We start from the raw sequence: 9,108 nt of genomic DNA, 5'->3' as shown, positions 1-9,108 counted from the left end.
CCAAGCCATATTCGGCTCTGTACTGAGGTTGCGCAGGCGCCAGGGCTGGTGCCATGACATTCATGAAAACCGATACTGGGGAAAAGACCACAACCGGCGACACTCGGAGTCCAATCTGTAGTAACCAAGACAGCATTGTATGTAGCAGCCAGCATTCAAGGTGTCAATAACAAGCTTTTTATTGATACGGGAGTGACCGTCACACTAGTATCTGAGAAATTATATTGGCAAATTTATATCCCTAACCTGACTCCACTCATCAAAGCTTTGCAACATATTGTCTCTGCAGGAGGTACATGTTTATGCTTTTAGGAGGCACATTTTTCATTTTTTTTTTGGGGGGGGGGTGCGGTAACGTTTACTACAGTAACGCAGTGTTGGAAAAGATTGATTTCGCTTGGATCATAGGTGTGCACTTTATGAAGAACATTAGCGGCATATTTATGATTGCTGACATGTCCCTGCACGTCTAGTTTAAAGTTGTAACACGTTGGGGTGTTACAAAATAGCTTTGGCAGTAATTGCCGCCTATAAGTGAGATTGTCACACCCGCAATCTGTCGTGTTCCTGAAGGGAAAACGAATTCCACGGTCTGATGGGCTGATAGAGCTATGTTATTTTTGACGAAAGGCCAAGAATTTGTGACCAGAACATTAGTAAATGGGGAACATAAAGTTTGGATATGGATGACACAACCGGCAAATGAACCTCAAATGCTATATCCAGGAACAGTAACAGGCGAATTTTCTGTCCAATAGCAGAAAGAAATCTGCAGGGAGACAGGCTAACGGACTGTCTGAGCGAGCTTTACCGATCCGCAACGTCTGAACAATTACCGGAGCAAGCATAGAAAGCAAAACAATTGTTCTGTAAGCACTCTGGGTATTATCAACTTCAAGCCAAGATCTTTGGCACAGTACAGTGATACGTACCATAAATACAGATACTAAACCCTTCAAACAGCCACTGCATCATCTGCCAGTACATGCAAACGAAGAGGCGGATAGGCAAATAGATGATATGATCATCAGGGATATTGTGGTACCTTATTATAATCTATGGTCGTCACAAGCCATACTTATCAGGAAGATGGAGAGGACCTTAAGATTCTGTGTCGACTACTGCAAGCTAAATAAAAATAGACGCATCACTTGATCAATTAGCAGGATTCAAATGGTTTTCAACACTAGATCTCTGTTCCAGACATTAGTAAGTTGAGGTCAATGAAGCAGATCAGTAGAAAACAGCGTTCTCTATTCGAGGAGGCCTTTGGCCTGGCCGTCATTCAAACGGCTTAAAAAAACTGTTCTGGTAGGATTCCATTGGAATAGTTTTGAAGATCCGCTTGCAGATTTAGACGAGGTGTTAAACAAAATGGCAGAGGCAGGGCTGAAGCTTGGCCTAAGCAATGTTTATCCTCCAATCAAGTCTAAATTTCTTGGTCAGATTGTTTAGCAAATGGTGTCTCTACTGCCACAAAGAAGGTTAGCGTCCTAAAAGGACAGTCAATTTCAGCTAATCTTTGTGATGTTTGATCACTCCTGGGTTTGTGTAGTTACTTCATGTGTTTTATACCAAACTTGGCAAACAAGCAGACCGAGATTGTCTTTCGGACGTCTTCGTGATACTGTCGCTAGCGCACCTGTACTGACTCTACCTGATTTCTCAGTCCTTCATACTTGACACGGATGCAAGCGATTTTGCAATCTGCACTTCATTGCCGCAGACTTCGAAGTACAGTAGAAAGTGACTTGCTATGCAAGCCGCTCTCTCAATAAGCAGGAAAGATGATCCCTTACACAGAGAGAAGGAATATTATTATTTGCTGCCACGACGGAAAATTTGGTGGCCGTTTAGGCGTTTTAAAAACTTCAAGCAAAGTTCGGCGGAACTGTTACTGGCCTGGTCTATACAGTGATTTAATACAGTATGTAGTATGTCACGAGACTTGTGCACATCAAAACCGACCTAAGTGTAAAAGAGCTCCGATGCAAGTAATTTCTTAAGGTTTGCCCATGGAGCGCATAGCTGTATATACCACGGGGCCTCTTCTTGAATAAGAGGATGTAAATATTCATTCTCGTAATTTCAGATTACTTTTCGAAGTGCACATAAACATTTCCTATGCTGAATATGGCTGAGGAACTAGTCAGAGTCATAGTGGAAGAGTTTATTGTTCGATTCTGCGTGCCCTTGGTGATTCACTTATACAATGTACGATAGTTAGAAGGCCTTCTGCCTACCGAAGTCTGCAAACTGCTTCACATTCACAAGAGGGGAACTACACCTTCTCATCCCCAGCAAATGGAATGGTAGAAAGATTTTAGAGCACTCTCAAAATAATGCTTAGAAGTTATGTAAGCGCACATCAACGAGATTTGGATAATTACATACCATGCATACTGACGGCATACCGCATACCGTTAAAATGCACAATCTGTAAACGTCTGTTTCTCCCTAACCTCACCTTGTACGTGACTTTCCTCAATCTGTCTAAAACCTTGAACGGTCCCCGCCAGTGAGTCCAAAACTTGGAAGACAAACCGATCTTTCTCGATGAAAGAACAGATACACTATATCTCCTGTTTTGAATCTTTCCCATGACAAATGGCTGTCATGATATCGCTTTTTCCCCTGCATGACACCTTTGATATTTTCCCTTGCTAGAGTGTAAACATCTTCCACTCACTTTCTATGCTCGAGGCCCAGCTATATCAAGGTGTGTGTTTCATACCAGTGGGGACTTTAGATATGATGTCCAGAGGGGTAGAAGCTTCCCGTCCCAGCATCATCATGTTGGAAGTGAAGACGATTGTCGCATGCTCAAGAGAACTGGTATACCTTACTGAGCTACTAACTGGTGACTCGAATCTGCCACACATCGCAGATAGTGTGGATGCGAATGAAATTGCGCAGAACGTCGTAAATGTAATTCTACCGGAACCATGCTGTGATACGATGGTGGACGAAATTGTCGATGGAAAGGATTCTCAGTTTGGATAGCCCTTTGCAGCGACACCTCACCGAGAGTTTTTGATTGAACACATGCCCATATATAACAAAATTAACTGCTAATTTTGTACTTATATTATATCAGGTGTGCACATGTTGATGTTGTTATATAGTGGACATGGCATAACCATAACAATACCCATACATACACTGTAATTTATCACTCATTTGGGGGCCGAAATCGGCCCTTGTTGAACATCTGCCTTTACGTTAAATTTGAATCATCCATACAACCGTTTTGGATTTATCTGGATTAATATTCATTCCGCAACATGTGGTAAATATCTGTTTTAATTTTATGGATATTTTGTGACATTGTACACTTTCTCGGACTTGCCAATTCTTTGACCACATGGTACAACACGCTATCGCTGATGCATGTTGATATTCAAGGTTTTCTGCACATTGTCTATTATTACCTAACCCAGTTAGTAAAGGGTGTTATTTTAGTGACTTATAAACAAGCTGCGTCACTAATGTATACCCTTTTTTTTCTTCTCTTTTATATATATATATTTTGTCGTTTCAGTGAAACGGTTCAACGAAGTATAATAAATGTCACAAGTTCAAGGCTACGGAAGACACATACGAGTCGTGACTTGCGTGTACAAAATGTATTTTGCCTGTACCATGCAGTATATACGCTATATGGTCCGAGAATGTATAAAATACCATTTTGCAAAAGCCGACCGAGGCAAAGAAAGAAGGTGACGATGATTCAAGCTTTGAAATTCATACAAGTAATTGTGATACAGTGGGGGGAATGTACCCAAATATTTTAGGCAGCCCAGGTGGTCTAAGTCTCCCCGCTTGTTCGAGCAGGTCCGGGCGCAAGGTGTATTTAACAGATCTAATGGATCTATCCTTTCCTATGGTATAGCCATCCATGTCCGTCCAACCAGTTGCACCATCCATTCAGCCAGTCCATTCAGCCAGTCCAGAGGTCTCAATCGGGATCTTCCAGAAAGTTGTGTCCGTGTCACCAGCCCTACGGCTTCATCTTTTGGCATTTACGGAGATCTTATTGATATATCTGCCGTCCTAGCATGACCGCGGATACATAGTTCCAATTACGGGGATCTTAGTGAAATATCCACGCGTCTTGCGAGGTACATTGCTTCATCCTTCTACAATTACGGAGATCTTAATGATAAATTTGTTCGACCTAGACTGCAACATATTAAAGGTTCCCCTACCAAACCCTTCTTGTATAACATATTTTTGGCAATAAGCAATATGTAAACAGGGCCAATCACAAGACAATGCCTGTATCATTTTTAACCATACTCAACACGACGACTTGATTTTATTAATACAAGCGGGAAGCATTATACTGGGGTCGGTGAATGGAAAGTTGTTCTCTGATACATTTTTTAAAATATTCATTAACTTATTTATTTCCTTTAAATGATACATTGTTGAAAGAATGTGTCATTAATTAAGATCAAACTCTTTCTAATAATATTACTGCTTCAAACTCTAGGCGATTGGGGCAATGCCCTATTTTGAACAGACATCAGGGAACACGCGAGAATGGACATTCAACACAGACGCTGTATTAGATACAGCAGAATAAGAAAAAAACACCATTACAGTTGATACATTATTATTTGAAGGGATGACTACTGGATGCAGAATTTGTAATAAAGCTACTGTACATATCTTGCTGCGTATCGGGGATAACTTATACGTCAGTGCTGATTCCCATTCATATGGCTCTAGTGATTCCCAGATTTAATGTTTTTGTGACTGGATATTTGTGTTATTTGATTTGAATGAATCAAGTGGCTTGATAACGTTACGTTATTTGGAGACCAGCATTTGTCAACGTTTCTATTCATAACAGAGAGGGTCTGATTTACTCCTTCATTATATGTTGACCTTTAAACCATGATTGTCCTGGGGCGGTTTTTAAGATTCATACTGTGTTGTAACAACAACAAAAATGGGACTGTCTGTATGCCAATAGGCTACGCAGGCGTTTATCTGCATAGACTCTCTATGTTCGTGTTGGACGGTGTGCTGGATTTTTTTAATATTCTCAAAAGATTCGGGTTAACTAGGTGAAGCGGATTTAATCTAGTTCTAGTTAGTGTTTTGTATTCGGAGAATTCAACGTAGAGTAAATGAGCTATATTCCGATATATGTAACCGCTACTGTGCGTTTGCGTGATAGCCACCCGATTTTGTTTCCTAAAGTTCATTTTTCTAACGATTGGAAAGATGGCCGCTATATTATTAATAGTAAATAGTAAAATAAAGTCGTTCCAGAAGGCAGGACAAGGTACACTCCGATCAATAATGAGACAGCTATGGAAGGAATTCATGGGTTTATTTAGACCAGTCAGATTCACAGAAAGCGATACTTAAACGTGTTAACATATGATATAACGGTACCAATTGCGCAAGTCCAGGTGGGTGGAGCTTAAGGTGTAGGGAACATTGTATTCAGAAATAAAGAACAACACTAGCTGTAATTGGTGCATTATGTAAGAGTTGTACTTTCTATTAGTCTGTAAAAAATAGTTAAGCACCTTGGCAACATTTGAGATTTTGTTAATTCCTATCTAGATCATATTTTGTATTATTTATGATCTTTATAAAATGTGGTACACATGGCTGAACATGTGACTGTTGTAACTAGATAACCCTTAGCCCTGTCTAGTTCCAGCAGAGTTATCTCTCTTAAATGCAATGGAGTACCTGGTTTTGTCCTTGTGAAATTGACAATCTAACATTGTTCTCTGTGACAATGTGTAACATGCATGCTGAGATAGGATAGAAAGGAGATTTATTTCACAAAACATTAGCATTGAGGTCTATGCAAAAACAATTGGTACCGTGATGCCATATAACAAAATTAAATTTAAAAAAGAAAACACTGTACGTAAAGTGTAGCAACTACGTAATAAATAATAGTGTCAGATATCACTGAATCATGCAGTATCCACTTTCTATATACTCTTCATAATTTGTACATCTCCAAACAACGCGTAGATCTTCTTCTTCTTCTAATTAAGTGCTTGACCATATACAGTCGCACTGTAGTGAAATATGTACATATGTGAACGAAGGCTCTTTGTACAAGTTAAAAATAGGATAAAATAACACAAAGTGTACATGCTAAGACATCGGACATGCAGCACCGATGTGGACCTTAAAGGTATCAACGGAAGGCGCTGTAATGGCTGTCCCTGGCAAGCAGCTCCAAAGAGGAATGCCTGTGGGGAAGAAGGAGTTCTTATATGCGTCCTCTGAACAGTATGATATCCTATATTTGTAGGCATAGCCTCAGGTTGATGCTTTCAAGTGCCCCGTTGCGAGGCAGCAGTTAGTACCATTTTTATAAGTCTTTGGTATGACTCGGCCGGGGATCGAACCCATGACCTTCCTAATGCAAGGCGGACGCTCTAACCACTAGGCCACCGGAGCGGTGTTTGTACAAGTTAAAAATATAATAAAATAACACAAAGTCTACATGCTAAGATATCGGACATGCAGCGCCGATGTGGTCCTTAAACGGAAGGCGCTGTAGCGGCCGTCGTTGGCAAGCAGTTTCAAAGACGATTGTCTGTGGGGAAGAATGCGTCCTTGGAAGAGTGTGGTATCCTATACTGTTGGCATGGCCTCAGGTTGATGCTTTCACGGAGATCAAGTACCCCGTTGCTGGTATTTCAACCAGTTGGTTGATGATTCGGTACATCATGTTGACCTTGTTCTGTTGACTATCTATACACACCCGTTGTAATTTGTACATCACCTTACCGTGTGTACTATCTTTATGCTCTTTATAATGTTTACATCTCCTATACACACTTCATAATCTATACATCTCCAAAGAATTGGTAATATTTTATATGCACACTTCATAATTGTGTACATCTACTAACCTACAGCATCCAAGAAAACTACCTGTTTCTTTTTCTTGTGAAATACGCCTTCATGCATATGGAACTATATGATCCAAATGTCAACATAATGTAAATCTCTAGCTACCAATTGCTGTGGATGAGAATCACAACTGACTTAGCTATTACTTCAATCTAAACGCGTATAGATTTATAGAATCGGAAGCAGTATCATTAGTTATAAGAAACCTGTCAAGGCTATTGTTAAAACAAATGGCTAATGGACCCCGAGAAATACCGTCGGTGATAATTCTAATGGGAGTGCCGTCTGGTGTCAGTTGGTGGATATTGTGAGACGACCATCCCACCAAATACACGTTACCATCCCTGTCCGTAGCAATACCTTTAGGACCCTTGAGATTTTCAGTACTGTAGATATACATCCTCTTACCATCCATATCAAAACAGTATAGGGAATTGGCCAGAAACACAGTAAGGTACACGCTGGTACAAGATGAATTGGCAGTGATATATGTAGTTGAGGGTCTACATTGACAGTCAAATTGATGACATATCTCCTCTTTTCTTGTACTGGTGATCAGACTCCAATAGTGTTTACCTTTATCATTACAGTGACCAGATCCAACTATTTTCCCTTGCCTGCCGAAGCGATACCCCGACATGCATATTTGGTTTGAACCTTCCTGGTGGGTTTGATGGATCCGTTTGTCACAGACAGGAACTGTAGTGTTTTCTGAAACGGTAAACAGACAGCCACCTCCTGTTGGTCCACAATACATATATCCCATGGCTTGTCTGCTAGTGTAAAGCTTGAGATGTATTGGTACGAAGAATTAAGAAGAATAACTCTCTTGTTATTAAATTCTGCCAGCATCAAGTTATCCCCTTGTAAATATGTAGACCCTGTATAATAGGGACGCTGATTATCAGACCCTTTTATCTTCACAACTACCCCCATCTCAACCTGGTAGTCTTTCAGAGGCTTTTCCTCTCTTGATATATAAAATCTTTCACGTTTCTTTCTACATATCAACCTCGCAAAATCAGAGGTCTGGGCTAGGACAAGGACATTCTGGATTTGTTCATCAACTTCAATGTTTAATGTGACCGTCTCCGTCTTATCAAACTTCTCTTTAATATGTTCGTAGTATAACTCCACATGCGATACCATTCTGTCAGCCATGAGAAACATCTGAAAAAGATATACTTAGGAATAAAAAAAAAATAAAACGTGCACAAGCTTTCCTAAGTTTCTCTTTACACGTTCTTTTAAAAAATCAATTGAATTTACTTTATTATAGCAATAATTAGAGTGAAATATATTAGTTCAAAGAACCTAAATGAATCATCAGAGAGAGAGAGAGAGAGAGAGAGCAGGAAAAAGGAGCATGTGTTTCAAGGGGCAGTCTGTCTCATAGCACCATCCACTGAGCCTATCGTAAATGGAAGTAATTACCTAAAAGATATGCATCATTATGCACGCAGAGATTCCAGGTTCTTAAAATTCTTCCTTGCACGAAAGAATAAATTAAATAATTTCCTTGACATCGTATTTTTGTACCTTGATAATAGAATAAATGTGTCAATATATTTTGTAACGAAATTTGTTCCACAAAATAAATGTAGTGAAAGAGAAGAATGACTTAAAACTAAATTGTTCACTTAAATTCAAATGTACACAATGAGACGTGGTTGTATAATCAAACTGACATACAAAAGGGCAAAACCAGCCCAAGTGCTTATTGGAATACACCGATTCCCTCTTCAAGAACTATGGCCACAACAGACAAATTAAAACAAGACCAAAACATATAACGTTGAAACGTAATTACTAAATAGATTTTACATGATGTTTGCTACACATGTTTACATACAATTAAATAATCAATTTATACACAAATGAAGACTAGCAGTCTGTTCAAATTGGTATAATCGGTGATTACCTACATAAAAATGCAATGTATTTCTCTCTCTCTCTCTCTCTCTCTCTCTCTCTCTCTCTCATCTTATTCTAAACATCATGGCACAGGCGTCCTAGTGGTTACTCTAGAGTTTGGAGAACTTTCTTCAACATATAGAGAAACAAAAGATGAATTATAATTTTTTTCTTGGGGCCACCCATTTGAAGAAAAAAAAATTATGTAAGGCCCGTTGATTCCGGCCTTACAATATTCTATATATTCTCGGGTGATTAGAGAGCTTAAGACCGGTTAAAAGGCATGCATCG

Source organism: Sinohyriopsis cumingii, chromosome 10 (genome assembly GCF_028554795.1).
Source record: "Sinohyriopsis cumingii isolate HCF-2022 chromosome 10, ASM2855479v2, whole genome shotgun sequence".
Classification (NCBI taxonomy): Eukaryota; Metazoa; Mollusca; class Bivalvia; order Unionida; family Unionidae; genus Sinohyriopsis; species Sinohyriopsis cumingii.
The sequence above is the reverse complement of the archived record's forward strand: the minus strand, read 5'-3'. Positions refer to the sequence as shown.